At 42.0% G+C, this 19203-nt stretch overlaps 1 long non-coding RNA gene across 1 annotated transcript in view; it reads right to left on the bottom strand.

Annotated features, from left to right (window-relative positions):
* Window positions 1-18493, bottom strand: part of LOC122543062 — a 237245-nt gene extending 218752 nt beyond the window's left edge. Inside the window, exon 1 of the long non-coding RNA XR_006309909.1 lies at window positions 18429-18493. This is a non-coding gene — a long non-coding RNA (uncharacterized LOC122543062). The remainder of the gene's footprint in view (window positions 1-18428) is intronic.
* Between the last annotated feature and the right edge of the window lie 710 nt (window positions 18494-19203).

Genomic DNA, 19203 nt, shown 5'->3' with positions numbered 1-19203 from the left:
CACCTCTCTTTGTAAGTGAACCCACCCTGGCCCATAGACTCTAGCTTTGCAGGAAAAATTTAGGTTTTTGTTCTCAATTCATTTTGGAATTTCAGGCTCATCAGTAAACTAATACTCAGCCCACCATTCTGGATCAGTATCTGATCAAATCCCAGGGGATTATTGAAAAGGTGCTGGAGTAGAAGAATTTCACTGTTTGCTCAGCCAGTACTGGTTGTTTGTTTTTAACAAAATCCAATACACTCACAGTCAATCTGTGTCTCTTTTATTTGTGACAGACAGAATGATTTTTGATGGATTGTAGTTCACCCAGTTATAATGACTCATTCAAGTTATGAAATGAGCTGTTAATCTGTTCACATTATAAAACAGAGACATGTATCAAGTGCTCATAAGGGACAGAGATCAAGAAATGATCAAGAGGTTGCATCCGGAAAAGAAAGTATCCTGAGAACTTGTTGAGAATGAGTGAGTTATGTTCCATCATTGTCAACAGACCTCCATTTCAGTCAGATGTTGGACTTTGGGGATGGTATAAGTTCGTATGGTGCATTTCTGGTCAGGGCTGAAGAAAACAATCTGTGAGGCAAGTCCTGCCACAGTTGCCATATATAATGTGGTTGTCAGATAGTGTTTTGGGTTGCTGTTTTCACTGTTAGGGCTTATTGTCAACTAACTGAATTCACTGATCATCACAGTAGTGCACATCATCCAACATGTAATGTTGGAATCTTCCCATGTCATTGACTAGCATCTCCTAGGTGTGAAAATCAATGTTTACAGCCTTTCTGTCATACATGAAAGCAAACTTGAAGCAGAAGTTTGGGTGTCTGACTAGTCTTCGGGCTCTAATTCCAAGTTTTGAATTGTTCCATCATCTCTTTTCCAGATAGACCCAAGTTTCTGCTTGATCAGTCATGGTTTAGTTGGGAGATGTTCCTTTGAAAAGTAATCAGAATCATTCACTCCTTCTGTGAGATGCAAGAACGTCTGTAAAGAAAAATATGAAATGTTGAGCTTCCTTTCTGATAATTGTAAGTTGTCCATGCTCCACAGCTGTACATCATGGCACTGAGAACACAGGCCTCAAAAACTGGTATCTTCGGTGTAAGAATCAGCTTTATGTATTTTTTTCATGCACGCTCTGTGCGACAGCTGAATGTGATATACGCTTTTCCCCATGCATGTATAAGTTCTGTGTCAAGAAAGAAATTTTCCAACACTGTGGACCTGGGGTAGCAGTTCCCTTCGAGCAGGGTGAGGTTTAGTCTGATCAAGGGTGAAGATGTGACACCCTTTCCCTAACCAGAGCTTTCTTGACTCTTCTAGTGAGGGAGAACAGTTTACAAGTATGAGAAACAATCCAAGATTCTTTGAGGCTGAGTTTCCATGTCAATGGCTGGTGTCTCATCATCACCACAGTGAGACTCTTCCATCAACATTTCTGTTGAAAAGTAGCATTAATAGATTATGAATACTTCAAGAAGCATTTTTGTCTTTACTTTCGGTCTGGGAAAGCTGCAGATCTTGTAGACTGTTATTCCTGTATCTACAGGGAAGTGTGCAATGTATGGTCAGATCGAGAAAGGAATGAGACAGGAGCATATTGCCTTCTGATGATAACCAAGTCAGACTGGTGCCAATGACCAGATCTTGGATGATGTCATCATAGCCTGAAAGAAAATGCCAGTGAGGCAGAGTTCAATCAGGCCACAATAAAACTTGAAACATCATGGTCCATTGTCCTTGCTGTTACCCACCTTATGACAATAAAGGCATTTTAACCACATATCTCTGTCTGGACCAAAACATGCATTGAAATCCCTAAGGATGCATGTCATTCCAAATTGCAACAAGTTACATCAAAAGTCACAGAATTCTACTTTGTTTGCAACGCAGACATTCAAGGTTAGGTCTTAAGGCATAAACGATATTTGACAGGTCCTCCATCCTTTGACAGATGCTGAGAGATCTGGAGTTCAGAAGTTGCCACTGAGGGCATAACTAATGACTAACAACCGGTTGCTGGCTGACCACACTCATGGTCGTGTTCAATGCTTTTACCATGCTCATGTTTATTTTGCTGTGTCAGTTAATTGGTCTCATGTAGAGCAGGAATATATACAGGGTTGAATGCACTTATAGACGATAACGGCTTCAAACCTCAGAAAGTATGCTGCAACACACCAACTAAGTCCATTGAGAAGAGGAATGATTTTTACCAGATATGCTTTGTGAGTTGCTCAAAGCCAGGCCACTGAGGATTCCACAGGAAAACTAATCTGACTCTTTAGAGACCTTCTCAAAAGTTGCAATCAGCTGGTAATAGTCAAATAAATACCAACATTTGATACGTGACATGACAATACAATAAATAAAATCTTTGGCTGAAAGATCTCCAAGTGATTTGTATCACTTGAATTCTGTGTCTGTGAATTTGCTTCGCAACCTGCAAAGCATGAACCATTGAAAATGTTCAGGTAATCAAATCAGCAGAAATTTAGTGAACATGACTTCAGCTCCTATAAGTGCAAGCCAATCAGGAAATTTTCTTTGTCCCAGTTCACTGTTGTTCTGCCACTTTCTTCAACACAAGTGCTTTCCATCTTTTTAAATATATCAATTGACTGCATAGCTGTATCCTTGAAATGAGTTTTTTGCAAGTCTTAGCATATTCCACACATATGGTCAGAGTGGTAGCAGTTGATAAGTCAATACATCAATTTTGAAGCTTTTGTGTCATAGTTGTTAAAAAAAATTGACTGTGCTTTTTTTTCCTCGGAAAATGAAACGTCATTGCAAATCATATTTTCTATTCACTGCCTCCTTTTATTCACTGACTCTTCTGCATGTAAAATATACTTTCCAATTTCACCAAGAGACAATGAATATGTTTTGCTTTTTAGAATTGCATCCAAAATAACAAATTGTGTTTATAAACATTATTTACACATCTGACAGACATAAAAACTTCACAACGTGTACCGGTTGCTGTTATATTGGCAATTTTGACAGGAAATCTCAAAACACAATGGGATAAATGGCCAATCTGATTTTGGTGGTGTTCATCAAGACAATCCTGTTGTTTAGCACTTCTTCAGACAGTGTTCGAACTATTTTAATGTACCTGAGTCACTGAAACTAGCAGATAGGCCTTGGTTTAAAATCTCATCTGGTGGATATTACTGCTGAGACAGCAGAATTTCGTTGGCATGGTAATTGAATACTTTTTCAGACATTGAACACACTCTGAAAGCCAATAATTGGTCAATCGTAAAACATTCCAAATGACAGATGAGGTGCCATAAAAAAGAATAATCCCAGACACAGCATTATCTTCAATCATTTGCTCCTATTTCATCACATTAACCAATTTCCTTTTAGAAATGATTGGGTCACTGAATCTCACTTTCCCAAAAAAGAAGCTGTTTGGCTTGAGGCTAATTTTGTTGATTTACCCACCACGGAGTCCTTCACATAAGTGTCAGGATGATTTTGTCTTTGGATCCTGTTGATTCCTTTTAAATAAACACAAGAAGTCTAACCCTTCAATGAAGTAATTAACTCTAAAAACAGTCAGGTACTGAACTTAGGTCGACAAGCTCATTGTCTTGTTGCCTTTCTGTTTTCACTCCAAGATGTAAATTAAAAGTAACCTTCCAATTAATACACTCTTGATTATTTAGTACCACTGTACCTCATAATGCTGCTCAGCACAAAAAAAGTTCAAATACAGAAATTCAGAAATTAAGTAGTAAAATGCTTTGGTTTTCAATGGATGACTTCTCTTTTACAAGTTGTATTTTCTCAAGCTGCTGACAAGCACTTGTACCACAACAAAAAATCCTGAGGTGCTTTACAGAAATTTGGACACAAGAGTGATGTGCAGGAATATAGAGTCATAGAGTCACAGAGATGTACAGCATGGAAACAGACCCTTTGGTGCAAACCTGTCCATGCCGAACAGATATCCCAACCAATCTAGTCCCACCAGCTAGCACCCGGCCCATAGCCCTCCAAAACCTTTCTATTCATATACCCATCCAAATACCTCTTAAATGTAGCAATTGTACCAGTCTCCACCACTTCCTTTGGCAGCTCATTCCGTACACGTACCACCCTCTGTGTGAAAAAGTTGCCCCTTAGGTCTCTCTTATATCTTTCCCCTCTCACCCTAAACCTATGCCCTCTTGTTCTAGACTCTCCCAAACCAGAGAAGAGACTTTGTCTCGTTATCCTTTCCATGCTAACCAATGTCCTGTACAACCGCAACGTGACCTCCCAACTCCTGTACTCAATACTCTGACCAATAAAGGAAAGCATACCAAACGCCTTCTTCACTATTCTATCTACCTGTGACTCCACTTTCAAGGAGCTATGAACCTGCACTTCAAGGTCTCTTTGTTCAGCAACATTCTCTCAGACCTTACCACTAAGTGTATAAGTCCTGCTAAGATTTGTTTTCCCAAAATGCAGCACCTTGCATTTATCTGAATTAAACTCCATCTCCCACTTCTCAGGCCATTGGCCCATCTGGTCAAGTCCTGTTGTAATCTGAGATACCCTTCTTTGCTGTCCACTACACCTCCAATTTTGGTGTCATTTGCAAACTTACTAACTGTACCGCTTATGCTCGTATCCAAATCATTTATGTAAATGACAAAAAGTAGAGGACCCAGCACCGATCCTTGTGGCACTCTACTGGTCACAGGCCTCCAATCTGAAAACAACCCTTCACCACCAACCTGGGGAACTTCGAGGAATGAGAAGCATGTTTGGGTGGTAGATAGCTGGAACATGCTGCTAGGAGACCTGGTAGGAATAGATACATTTAAGAGGCATTTAGATACATGAACAGGCAGGGAAGAAAGTGCCACAATCCCATGTGCAGGCAAATGAGATTAGTTTAAAAATGGCATCATGGTTAGCACAATGTGTGTGTGTGTGTGTGTGTGTGTGTGTGTCGGGGTGGGGGGCTGTTCTTGTGCTGCACTGTTCTAGGAAAGGGCAGAAGTGTCAGACAAATGCTGATATTAAGTGAGATACATCCAAAGAATCTGAACAATGACAATGGAAATTGCAGGGGCACCGACCACAATCTCTCAAGTCTTCCCTTGACTTGGGGGACAGTGCCAGAAGGTTGAAAAAATCACAAACATCATGGCCTTAAAAATTGCAAGGAAAAGCCTGACAATTACAGGTCAATTTAAACAGCAGTGGTTCAGAAGCTCCAGACAATGATTCAGGGTAGAATTAGTTATATAGGCATAATCTTGTTTCACTTACTTGTTGGTTTTTCAGGGTAACAAAGGCTTGATGAGGGCAACACTTTTGATGCAATACACGTGAACTTTCAGGTTTTTGATTGAATCATAACATACTTGAAGTAAAAGTTAGGAGGAACTTCTGTGGATAGTGAGAAGTGTGGAATTCTTCTGTTGAGGCTGGATCATGGACAATGTTAAAGGCCAGTGTTCCAAGCCTTAAATCAAGGGAATCAAGAGCTGAGAAAAAGGCAAGAATCAAGTGATGATTATCAGCCATGGACTAGCAGAGTTGACTCAATGTGCCAAATTGCCTACTTCTATATTTTATCGTTTTAAAATTTTACATTTCAGTCTCCCACTCAACAGAGCAGATTCAGATCAGGAACTCTACATTTCTGACAGGCCCAAGAAAAGTTTTCAACAAATTAGTTTTAAAGAACACTTTTACTGTACAGGTTTGAGAACTGAAGGTTTAACAAATACACATTGTCACATTCAAGTTGTTAACTGCTACATGATTAGGGGTTTAGATAGGGTCGACAGTGAGAATCTTTTTCCACGTATGGAGTCAGCTATTACAAGGGGGCATAGCTTTAAATTAAGGGGGGGGTAGGTATAGGACAGATGTTAGGGGTAGGTTCTTTACTCAGCGAGTCGTGAGTTCATGGAATGCCCTGCCAGTAGCAGTGGTGGACTCTCCCTCATTATGGGCATTTAAGCGGGCATTGGATAGGCATATGGAGGATAGTGGGCTAGTGTAGGTTAGGTGGGCTTGGACCGGCGCAACATCGAGGGCCGAAGGGCCTGTACTGCGCTGTATTCTTCTATGTTCTATGTTCTATGAGGTCCAATTCTACAAGTAACAAAAAACGGAGGAACAGACTGCAGAAAAAAACTTGCAGATTGAGATAAAAAATGAAATCACCTTCACATTAAGAAATATGTGTCTCAATTGTGCATCTTCGTATATGCAATACTTGTTAAAATCTCACTCTACACTCTCTTGTGACCTGTATCAACAGGCACATGTAAAACATAATTATTTTGTAACAAAATAAATAAAACACCAGGTAACTGGATGAAAAAAAGATTAAATTCAGCTGTCAGCTTTTCCTGTAACCTCTGCGGAAATGAAGTCTACAACTAAACTGTACACATTAAAAACAATCCGTTGCTCCAAGCCAAGTCATGCAACTGAATGAGACAGGGCAACAATTGAAGGATAATCTAAGACTATCCAATCAGTCTAGTCCAAACCAAAAGAAGGAGTCACTTCTCTAGCTTCCCACAGAGTTCTAGGATACACCTGATCAGGGCCTGGGGATTTATCTACCTATATCTGTTTCACAACATCCAGCGCTTCCTCCCCTGTAATATGGACATTTTGCAAGGTGTCACTATCTATTTCCCTCCATTCCATATCTGGAAGTCAAGAAACTATCCCCTCCAGAGAAGCCCGTAGTGCTAAAACTAGATGAAAACCTGGATGACTTTGTTTCTTACCACAGACTCATTCTGTCCCAAAGGGATGAGTTCAATTCTAATGCCTTGAACTGCCTGAGCAGCTGAAATCACAGACAACAGGTTGAACATGGGACGTTCATGGCTGAATTACTCAGTTACACATCAACTTCAACAAATCAAATAATTACAGGAAATGTTCCCGGTTATTGTTAATTCAATAGCACGAACACTTGCACAGTATTTTGTTGACATAATACAGCACATGTGTATGAACTATTCATTAAGGAAACCTGCACAACTGGACTACTCATGATCTCTGCCATCCTTTAGTCATTTAACTCATTGTCCCTGCAGCAAATAAACTAATCGACCTCGCCAACTTCAATGCCAGAATCAGTAGAAATGCAGACCTTTGGGACCATATAATCGGGAAAGAGGGAGTAGGGAAACAAAACTCCAACTGACTTTTCTCCTGATCAAATGCTGTGAACACAACCTTCTCATCACCAACACACTGTTCCACCAATGGGACAAATACAAGACAACGTGACAGCACCCATGTTCCAAACACTGGCACCATCTTGATTGCATCATCATCAGAGCGAGGGATCAGAAAGACATGAAGATCACCTGCACCAAGATCTAAAAGTTGAAGTTCTAAATTGGAGAAAGGCCAATTTTGACGGTATTAGGCAAGAACTTTCAAAAGTTGATTGGAGGCAGATGTTCGCAGGTAAAGGGACAGCTGGAAAATGGGAAGCCTTCAGAAATGAGATAACAAGAATCCAGAGACCAAAGGGTTTTTACAAATACATTAAGGACAAAAGGGTAACTAGGGAGAGAATAGGCCCCCTCAAAGCTCAGCAAGGTGGCTTTTGTGTGGAGCCGCAGAAGATGGGGGGATACTAAATGAGTATTTTGCATCAGTATTGACTGTGGAAAAGGATATGGAAGATATAGAATGTAGGGAAATAGATGGTGACATCTTGAAAAATGTCCAGATTACAGAGGAGGAAGTACTGGATGTCTCAAAACGCATAAAGGTGGATAAATCCCCAGGACCTGATCAGGTGTACCCGTGAACTCTGTGGGAAGCTAGAGAGGTGATTGCTGGGCCTCTTGCTGAGATATTTGTATCATCGATAGTTACAGGTGAGGTGCCGAAAGACTGGAGGTTGACTAACATGGTGCCACTGTTTAAGAAGGGTGGTAAGGACAAGCCAGGGAACTATAGACCAGTGAGCCTGACCTCGGTGGTGGGCAAGTTGTTGGAGGGAATCCTGAGGGACAGGATGTACATGTATTTGAAAAGGCAAGGACTGATTCGGGATAGTCAGCATGGCTTTGTGCATGGGAAATCATGTCTCACAAGCTTAATTGAATTTTTTGAAGAAGTAACAAAGAGGATTGATGAGGGCAGAGCGGTAGATGTGATCTATATGGACTTCAGTAAGGCATTCGACAAGGTTCCCCATGGGAGACTGGTGAGCAAGTTCAGACCTCACGGAATACAGGGAGAACTAGCCATGTGGATACAGAACTGGCTCAAAGGTAGAAGACAGAGGGTGGTGGTGGAGGGTTGTTTTTCAGACTGGAAGCCTGTGACCAGTGGAGTGCCACAAAGATCAGTGCTGTGTCCACTACTTTTTGTCATTTTCATGAATGATTCGGATGTGAATATAAGACGTATTGTTAGTAATTTTGCAGATGACACCAAAATTGAAGGTATAGTGGACAGCAAAGAAGGTTACCTCAGATTACAACAGGATCTTGACCAGATGGGCCAATGGCCTGAGAAGTGGCAGATGGAGTTTAATTCAGATAAATGCAAGGTGCTGCATTTTGGGAAAGCAAATCTTAGCAGGACTTGTACACTTAATGGTAAGATAGTGAAGAAGGCATTTGGTATGCTTTCCTTTATTGGTCAGAGTATTGAGTACAGGAGTTGGGAGGTCATGTTGCAGCTGTACAGGACATTGGTTAGGCCACTGTTGGAATATTGCATGCAATTCTGGTCTCCTTCTTATCGGAAAGATGTTGTGAAACTTGTAAGAGCTCAGAAAAGATTTCCAAGGATATTGCCAGGGTTGGAGGATTTGAACTATACGAAGAGGCTGAACAGGCTGGGGCTATTTTCCCTGGAGCATCGGAGGCTGAGGGGTGACCTTATAGAGGTTTACAAAATCATGAGGGGCATGGATAGGATAAATAGACAAAGTCTTTTCCCTGGGGTAAGGGAGTCCAGAACTAGAGGGCATAGGTTTAAGGTGAGAGGGGAAAGATATAAAAGAGACCTAAGGGGCAACTTTTTCACACAGAGGGTGGTACATGTACAGAATGAGCTGCCAAAGGAAGTGGTGGAGACTGGTACAATTGCAACATTTAAGAGGCATTTGGATGGGTATATGAACAGGAAGGGTTTGGAGGGGTATGGGCTGGGTGCTGGCAGGTGGGACTAGATTGGGTTGGGATATCTGGTCGGCATGGACAAGTTGGAGCGAAGGGTTTGTTTCCATGCTGTACATCTCTATATCTCTATGACTCTATGACAGGAGTCAATGGCTGTTGGATGGACTATCACCTGATCAGAGCCCAGGTGAATACAAATACAGCCCAGCCACAGCGAAGACAACAGAAGCAAAGCCATAATAAGTTCAACATTGAGGCACTCAAAGACCCAAAAAAGATAGCCTCATACAACCAACCTCTCTTCAGGAAACTAGCAACCCTCGGCACCATTAAGTTGCAGGATTCCAATGGCCTCTGGCCCACCATCAAGGCTAACATCATTAAGGCCTGCAAAACCTCGGTTGTTCACTCAACCAGGAAATATCAAGACTGGTTTGATGAGAATGATCATGAAATCCAAGAACTGATAAACCGAAGCTCATAGCATTTCTGAGTGTAAAACAGCAACCGCAATTGGAAGAGAACCTACAGGTGACTGTAGGCCGAGGTCAAACAAATCTGTGACATAAAGAACAGGTGATGGGTGAAGAAAGCACTGGAGGGCCAATGAATGGTTGAAAACCATGATGTGCAGGGTTTCTTCTGGCTGTAAAGACCAATTACGAATAAAACACCCAAGGCCCCACCCCACAACTGGTCAAGGACAGAGTGACTTTTATCAAGAAACCATGAAATAACGCTGAGGGGAGCACTTCAAAGACCTCCTCAACCAGGGATCTGTCTCAATCCAAGCATCCTTGAACACATCCTGCAGCACACCACACACCATGAACTCAGCAACACCCTAGCCCCACATGAAGCAGAGAGGCAGTCCACCAGCTTAAGAACAACAAGGCTGCTGGAGCAGACTGTATCCATGCTGAGGCATTGAAGTTTGGGGGCAAAGAGTTCCTGGTGCAGATACACGCCCTTGTCTGCCTTATCTGGAAGCAGGAGAGCACCCTTTGAGAGGCCACTGTCATGAGCATTTTCAAAAAGAGGGACCAAATCTGACTGTAGTAACTATAGGGGACTCGCTTTGCTGTCAACTGTTGGAAAAGTCATCACCAAGGTCTTCCTCAGCTGTTTCCTCCCTATGGCTGAAGAACTCCTCCCGGAATCAGTGTGGCTTCTGCCCATGGACAGACACACAGACATGATTTTCACCATGTGACAGCTGCAGGAGAAATGCAGAGAAAAGAACCCACCCTGTACATGGCTTTCTTAAACTCACAAAAGCCTTTGACATCGTCAACCAATAGCATTATGGAGTGTCCTTCTCCGCTTTGGCTGCACCATGAAGTTTGTCACCATCCATCTCCTGCTCCATGATGACATGGCAGTGGTGGTAATGATGAATGGCGCCTCCACTTATCTATTCCCTGTTTGGACTGGTGTCAGGCAGGGCTGTGTCATTGCCCCAACACTGGCCCAGCATTGCATAGTGAACCCTCAATCATCAAGGTTCACAGGGAAGCCTTCGAGAATGCTGGCCATTTCAATTGGGAGTATCCTGTCAACCAAAGCAGTATTAATTAAGAGATCCAGCATTGCCTCCATTGTACTAGCACACCCTTCAGCCGACCGAGGAAAAGGGTGTTTAAGGGCAACAGCATCAGATCTGACACCAAGCACGTGGCAGAAAAAGCTGTGGTGGTTCCCGCCCTGCTGTGCTTTTCTGAGACATGGACTGTCTACAGCAGACACCTTAAGGTGCTGGCACAATACAACCAATGCTACCTGCGCAAGATGCTGCGAATCCGCTGGGGAAAAAAGACACACTAATACCAGCATCCACGACCAGGCCAACAACCCCAGCATCGAGACAATGACCACCCTCGATTGGCTATAGTAGGTGGGCAGGTCCAAAGTGGAGGAGGAGCATCTGCGAAGGTGTTGAGCAGCTCTGGACTTACCATTGGGAAAAAGCCGAAGCCAGGCAAAAACAGCATAAAGGTCACGCTGCCACACCTACGCTCCACCCATCTCTTTCCATGACCACCTCCTGCTCCAAGTCTACCAGAGTCTGCAGAAGCTACACCACACTGTACATCCACCTGTGGACTCAGTCTGAGAGTAGAAGAGAGTCATCTTCATCTGTGAGGGACTGCCAATGTTAATGATGGATCATTTCATGAACAGAGCGTTCAGTAAATCATTCCCTGAATTCTTTGCAAACTATGGCAATCCTCACCATGTTGACATTGTGAATTACCCCATTTTGTACCAGAAACTCATTCTTTCAAAGAACTTTTAAACTGCTGAGTTTCCTTAGCTCCCTCTCTTAAACACTTGATGCATTCATCTTGACTTTGCCCACAGTTCTTCCAAATTTGCAAATTATCAATGTTTCATGATATTGCTGGCAAGGCCTGCATTTGCTGCCCATCCCTAATTGCCCATGAGCCCATTTCAGAGGGCGATTAAGACTCAGCAACATTGCTGTTGATCTAGAGTCATACTTAGGTCACAGATTTCCTTCTATAAAGGATACAAATGGACTGTGTTGGGTTTTATAAAAATCAGTTATGGTTGTCGTGATCAACATGACTAAAACACTGCTTTGAATTCAAAGTTAAATTGGCATTTATGTTCCACTGGCGGCCATGATAGGATTTGAACCCATGTCCCCACAACATTAATATGGGTCTCCAGTTTACAATGAAAGCAAAATACTGTGAATGCTGGAAATCTGTAACAAATGCAGAAAATAATGGAGAAATTCAGTCGGTTTGATAGCATCTGTGAATACAGAAAAACAAGTCCAATATATCTCTGGTTCAGCTGAGCTTCTCCAACAATTTTCAATATTTGACACGAGATTACCAGTCCAGTGACATTACCACGACCATGTCTCCCTTTGTTACAATTTCACAATGAAGCAAAGGTCTGTATCACTAAAGAAAGGGGGTTCATCCTTGCTTGAACAAAAGCCTTACTAGTCGTTGGGTGGGGGTGCAAGGCCGTGTCAGTTTTCACATATTGCTGGTCTCAAAACAGGAAAACGTTTGATCTGTTTACATGTCAGCATGGGTAAAAGCAGCCACCCTTCTCTCTTGAGATTGGAAAGTTTGGGATCTGTGCATTTCAGTTCAGACCCGGCAGCTGCCAATCACCAGATTAAGTAGCCGTCCTGCAGTGTCATAAGTAAACCAAAAGAGAAAGGCTCATCAGAACCACATGTTTCCAGCCAATTAACTCCTGATTTTCTCAAAACAGATCCTGTTTCTGTGTAAACAGACAGTAAAAAAAGTGCTGAGATAACCAACAATAATTCAAAACAAATGGTTTCAACAGGGATCACTTTACTCAATGGTAGTATGTTGGAATCTCAGTCACTTCACTATACCCACTTTAGCAAATGATTTAATCATCAGAATGAGCCATGACAGTATCCCACCAAAACGTGTCCGTGCACAAATTCCAATGGAATCTCTATTCTAAACATATACATCTTTTATAACTCACTGCCATCACCTACAGTCACCTGTTCCTCTGGGAACATAAAACTTTGCAATTTAAAGATAATCCAAATCCCCAATTTTAAAAATATTCACCATTTCTGATTAAACATGTAATTAGTCTCATTTAATAAATAAAGGACAGTTATTGATTTATTTTTTATTTTTTATGAGAAGTGGTTTCAAGTTCAGTGTCTTACATTTTGAATTGTTTCACTGCTGAAGTGCTCGTCTCTTTGTCTACTTGTTCAGTCATCAAGCATTTTGTCTGTTTAAAGCTTGCAACTTTCAATCCCCTCAACTTTTCTCTGCATTTTGTTTTCCTTCTAATATCACGGTAGGAGGAAAGTAGTTAATTTCATACCTGATATACTTAACTTATCGCTAAAGAAATGCAAACTGTACAGCCCTCAACCTCTCCCAGATTTCCATCCTCCACTCTGCACAAACTGATCCTGACTTAAATGAACCATGGCTTCTTGATTTACCTCATATGTTTGACTTTGATGGAGTCCTGCACTTTGTGTCTTAGAGCTTTGTGTAAAAAAGGCAACTTTCTCAGCTTTTCAGGGAATGCCAACTTTCTCAGGGCAATGTTGCTTCGTGGCTATCCTCGGATGGCCATAGGGTGTTCCTGACATTGAGTGGAAGGGTAGAATCTTCTGAGACCCTGAACAGCAAACAAGTTGGAAAAATTCAAGAGGAATCAGAAGAAGTTGGATTCTCAACATTGACAGCAACAAGTTCTATTCTCCAACCAAGTGCTGAAGGGCAAGATGAATATCGCAATAGTGAGTGGCCAGAAGCTTATTGTATGTGTTAATATCTCATTATTAATCAGTTTTGTGGGCGTTAGCTTCATGCAAGTCTAAAGGAGTTTAATAGCAGCCACTGCTATGATAGGGAAGTTGGAAAAGTCAATTCTGATTAACAGAGGTAAAATGCTGGGATGCAGCAGGGACAATAATTGTCAAGTGGCAAACTCACGTGGCAAACTCACCATATAAGGGAGGATATGATGATGCATTGGAGAGTATTGGTTACTTCAAGGAGGGGAATCACAATCAGTCAAAAGCATCCTTCCATTGACAGGGGACAGTGCAGCACCATGGTTGGCATGACTAAGGCCAAGGCTCGGGGTAATGTTGAGAAATGATGTTATCATTCAAAGAGGTGTGTGAAAACACATAGAAGCTCAGTACTGGACTTGAAAGGAAGTGCAAAAAAGGAACATGCAGGTTCAGGGACCTCCTTGACTACAAGGCTGAGACTGAGTCACTGTCCCAAGTGCAATCTGCATTGCTCTCCATCCTCATGCAACTCCTAAATGCGTAATGAAAAATGGAAAATGACTGCAACTACACCCAGAGTGAATGGAGTATTTATTTTCTGTCTAAGCATGCAGGCAATACTTGTCAGCGATATGAGCCCCTTCAGGAGGAAATGGCATCAATCAGGCACTTTTTCAGGACAGGCTGAAGTAATCTGTGATCATAGCATGCTTCATGTGAAATGTGTGTAGTGTCCAATTGTGTGATTAGAAATCCTGGTCACAAGCAATCTTGACAATGTCATATCTAATAGTACATTGAAGATAGTCATCCCTATGACACACAAGTCACAACGGAACAAAAAAGCTTTCCTCTCACTTTGACCTGTAACTATTCGCCAACATGATCATGTAAGCAATGCTGCCCTCCTTGGGCAATGTGAGAGTGAGAGGACAAGCTCTCAGTAATCATTCAGCATTTACAATCTCAGACCTTATTTGCTCAATATGGCTTGCGCTGCATTCATCAGAATGAGTTCCCCATTGTCAGAGTCCTCCACATCCCACTGTACAGTGAACTATGCAAAACCATCATTTGTAATGCTGGCTGTTCACATTACTGAAGACCTCTTCTGTTCATTTAGATTCCTCACACAGGTTCATTGGATCTGACAAATGGATCCAGCGTTGCAGGAGTTATAGTTATTGCAGCTGGCACGCTATGGAGATGCAGAGAAATTAGTGAACAGCAGATGTGCAAATAACCCTCAGATTAGCAGCAGTCTTCAATGACTTCTAAACAGTCTCCACAGGAAGAAGTCAGAGCTGAATGTCCTCTCAGGATGTGCAGGAAGTCAAGGAGATCCGGATTCCATCATCCGCAATGCCATTTTCTCCAGATGATTGAGGCATAGTGAGGCAATCTACAGAATGGGGATGTTCAGGACATTGTCATTACAATTTGGCAACTGCCAAAGCAGGACCTGCCACATGAGGAGTGGTGGCCATTCTATTCAGGTAACCATTAAGGTGACAGCTGTGCTAAACTCTTGGGCAACTGCTTTCTTCCAAGAACCCACCAGAGACCTATGTGGGATCACTCAATCCTCAACCCACAGGTTTATTAAACCTGTGACTTGTGTCAGATAATCCATTTCATCTTGCTTCCCCAGAACAAGACTGGGGTTGCACCTGCAGTGAAGAATTTGACAACATAGCTGGCTTGTACAAGATTCAAGGTACTATCAAATATACAAATATCATATTGAGAGAGCCATATCTTAATGCAGTAAGCTTTAGACTGTTCAGCCTCCTCAAGCCTACGGGGCCACTCAGTAGGATCGTGGCTGATCTGACACTCCTCATTTTCAATTTCCTGCATTTTCCCGTTATCTTTGATTCCCTTTCAGATTAATAATTTATCTATCTCAGCTTTAAATATACACAAGGACTCTGCTCCCACAGCTCTCTAGCAATGAGTTCCCAAACTCACAAGCATCAGAGGGAAGAAATTCCTCCTCATCTCAGTCTTAAATTGGTGCCCCTTGATTCTAAGACTATGGCCTCTGGTCCAAGACTCTACCAAGAGGGGAAACATCCTCTCAGAATTAACCCTGTCAAGCCCCTGAAGAATCCTATGTGTTTCAATGAGATCACCTCTTATTCTTCTAAACTCAAGTGAGTACAGTCCCAAGCTGTTCAGTTTTTTCCTCATAAGACAATCCCTTAATACCACGGATCATCTGAGTGAATCTTCTCTGAACTGCCCACAATGAAATTACATCTTTCTGTTAATAGGGAGAACCAAAACAGCTCTCACTTCTCTGGTCTCACCAGCACCTTGTACACTTGCAGTAAGACCTCCCTGTGCTGATACTCCAACCTCCTTGAAATAAAGACCAAAATTCCATTTGCCTTTCTGGTTACCTACTATGCCCGTGTATTCGTTTTCTGTGTTTCATGCGCAAGTACCCCCAAGTCCTTTTTGTCTTGCAGTTTTCTGAATTTAAATAATACTTTGTTCTTTTGCTCTCACATCGAGAATGAACAACTTCACATTTTCCCATATTGTACTCCCTTTGCCAACTTTTTGTCACTTAATTATCAATATCCCTTTCTGTAAACTGTTTGCACTACTTTCACAATAGTCATTGAAGAATCCAATATGCAAAGGGGCAGCACGGTGGCACAGTGGTTAGCACTGCTGCCTCACAGCGCCAGAGACCTGGGTTCAATTCCCGACTCAGGCGACTGACTGTGTGGAGTTTGCACATTCTCCCCGTGTCTGCGTGGGTTTCCTCCGGGTGCTCCGGTTTCCTCCCACAGTCCAAAGATGTGCGGGTCAGGTGAATTGGCCATGCTAAATTGCCCATAGTGTTAGGTTAAAGGGGTAAATGTAGGGGTATGGGTGGGTTGCGCTTCGGCGGGTCGGTGTGGACTTGTTGGGCCGAAGGGCCTGTTTCCACACTGTAAGTAATCTAATCTAAAACAAAATCAGGAGCAACTTTTCTCAGTGAAATATGGCATAAATATGGAATTCACTGTCCCAGGAAGTTATTAGAACAAATAGTACACTTGCCTTTAAGGTAATGCAAAATAAGCCATTTAGGGATAAAGGAACAGGATGATCTGTTGATGTTGTCAAATGAAGTGAGGTGAGAGAAACAAACAGTCTGAGCTTCCACACAACCCATTGTTAGCCAGTAATTGTCCCCAATAATAGCTTTCATCCTCCACTCCTTTGTTTGCCCAATTGCTCTTCTCTCTCTTTGGGCGCGTTCTCCACCTATCATTTACTCCTTACCCCCTCCCCTCATCTTGTCTAAAAAAACATTGCCTCACCACCATCAGTTCTGGGGAAGGGTCACTGAACCCCGAAACGTTAATTTTGATTTCTTTCCATAGATGCTGCCAGACCTGCTCTGCCTTTCCAGCAATTTCTCTTGTTGTTTGGGGTTGGAGGAAGTCAATGTGGGGAATAAACAGAGTAAGCTGAATAAACAGGCCTGTTTAGTAATCTCTGTGATGGCAGAGTTTTACTCTTTGATGCATCCTCACCGACGTTAATCAGTCGTCACCTCTACTTGTGTAATTAAACTATTTCGGGGAGTCATCCACACTCCACTTGCTTTGGCATTTGACTCTGATCCGAAGCCTTTTTGAAAAAGGTAGTCAATCAAAAATGCAATTCATCCTATCATTTTTATGAAAGAATCCAAACAAGTATAAAGTCTACGTGCCCCAGAATTTGAATGCTGCTGAGACCTATTGGCTATTCTAGGTAACAGAAAGCAAGTGGGCTATTGGGTAATTACTCAACTGTTCGTAGCGAAATGGACGTAAATGCCACAGTGGCGAGATTAGTTTCCATGCTCACTGTCTTGCAGTGCATTTAGGTTCAAATTCCAATTGACCAATGGCTCCCTAAGATGAGAAAATTGTTTACACGTGGTCAGTGTTGGCTCACTGTTGGCTGAATAGCCAAGCTGATTGTTGGATTGGCTGTACAGCAGCAAAATATGACTTATCTCGCCAAAAGTGTTTTCAACTCAGAGTCTGAGCCGTACAACTTTGTGTCCTTTCTTAAGAGGTGTTTAATGAGATGACTATAGAGAATATCTGGTTATACAGAGTCCAAATGAGATCAGTCAAATTTATAGATGAAGACCATCCTTTGGAATCCGAAGGCAGCCAGGAGCAAAATAGATTGGCTCAGGTTTGATGGTGCAGCATATGAGTAGCAGCCTTTTACATGATGTACCAACATTCAAATGGGCGGCATGGTGGCTCTGTGGTTAGCACTGCTGCCTCACAGCAGCAAGAGTGCAGGTTTGATTCAAGCCTCGAGCCACCACCTGTGTGGAATTTGCCCGTGTCTGCGTGGGTTTCCTTGGGTGCTCCGGTTTCCTCCCACATTCCAAAGATGTGCAGGTTAGGTAAATTGGCCATGCTAAATTGCCCATAGTATGAGGTGCATTAATCAGGGGTAAATGTAGGGGAATGGGACTGGGTGGGTTGCTCTTTGGACAGTTGGTATGGACTTGTTGGGCCAAAGGGCCTGTTTCCACACTGTAGGGAATTGAATCAAACGCACAGATCTCTGATGCAGAAAATTCCAAACTTCTGGATGAAGCGGGTGCATTTTTGGGAGAACACAAATTGATTTCAATAAACATGTTAAGAAATGCTTACCGTGGATTGCAAAATAGCGACTTATTTACAAATAAACCAAACTGAAAAGAAAATATACAGAAATAAGTTACCAACTGTAATGAATTAATACATACCACAATCAGGGCCAAATTATTGATTATGAAGATCTTTAGAAAACACTGAGAGATATCACAAAGCATAATAAATGCAAATTCTTTCCACTCTCTTCCTTTGTCTGATATTTCAGTGGAAGCACTAATCTATTTCAAATAAATGGATTAGCACATGAGTTAAAGTAAGTACATGTATTAATCGAATACTCATATCAGTGCAACCATCAGCATTCAGAAGTGGAAAGAACCTGACCTTCATCGGGCAGAGATGGACGTTTTTAACGCATCCTGTGACCTGCTTCCTGCAGATCCACCAACTGTACTCCTGCTGCCCAAACAGATGGATCACTTTAGTATATCTGATTTTATAACGTCAATGGCATCGCAGCTGCCCAATGAAAATGCCAAGAGTGAAACAGAGACCCATAATGATGACGTTACTCTGCACAGATATGCAAAAAATGAACCTCATATCTCCAGCTGGCAACTTACAGAAAGTGCACTGGAGGGGAAATAATTAAATGTCAGTGAACAAGCTTAGTGGCCCTGCATTGCTCTGCCATTATTACAGCAGCAAAGTAAAAGGGTCATTATAAATAATTTATTGTCAATTATGCCAACTTTATGCAGCAAGAAAGAGTTATGTCAAAATAATTGGTTAACATTGGAAAACAGAAGCTCCACCATTCTAAAACATGGCTGATTGTAAACCTCAACACCAGCATGTTTTCATCATATTTCACCATTTCAAGTATATTTAAACATTACATTTTCATGATGTTTTGTGACATGAGGAGTCTTGTCATGATATATGCATTGTCAGTGAGACACTGTCAATTCCAAATTTCCCTACAGGTCATAATTTTCATCCAATTTTGGAATTACCATCATTGCCTCACTTCAGCTGGGTCAAAATCCAGGAATTCCCATGAAATGCTAGTCTCAGGAGAAGGTCCATCAGTGCCTTCTCAGAGCAACGAGAGAAAGCTGAGAAATATGGTTTTGTCAGCAGTACTGCAACCCAAGTA

This window comes from Chiloscyllium plagiosum, chromosome 42 (assembly GCF_004010195.1).
Source record: "Chiloscyllium plagiosum isolate BGI_BamShark_2017 chromosome 42, ASM401019v2, whole genome shotgun sequence".
In the NCBI taxonomy this organism is placed as follows: domain Eukaryota; kingdom Metazoa; phylum Chordata; class Chondrichthyes; order Orectolobiformes; family Hemiscylliidae; genus Chiloscyllium; species Chiloscyllium plagiosum.
The sequence above is the reverse complement of the archived record's forward strand: the minus strand, read 5'-3'. Positions and strand labels throughout refer to the sequence as shown.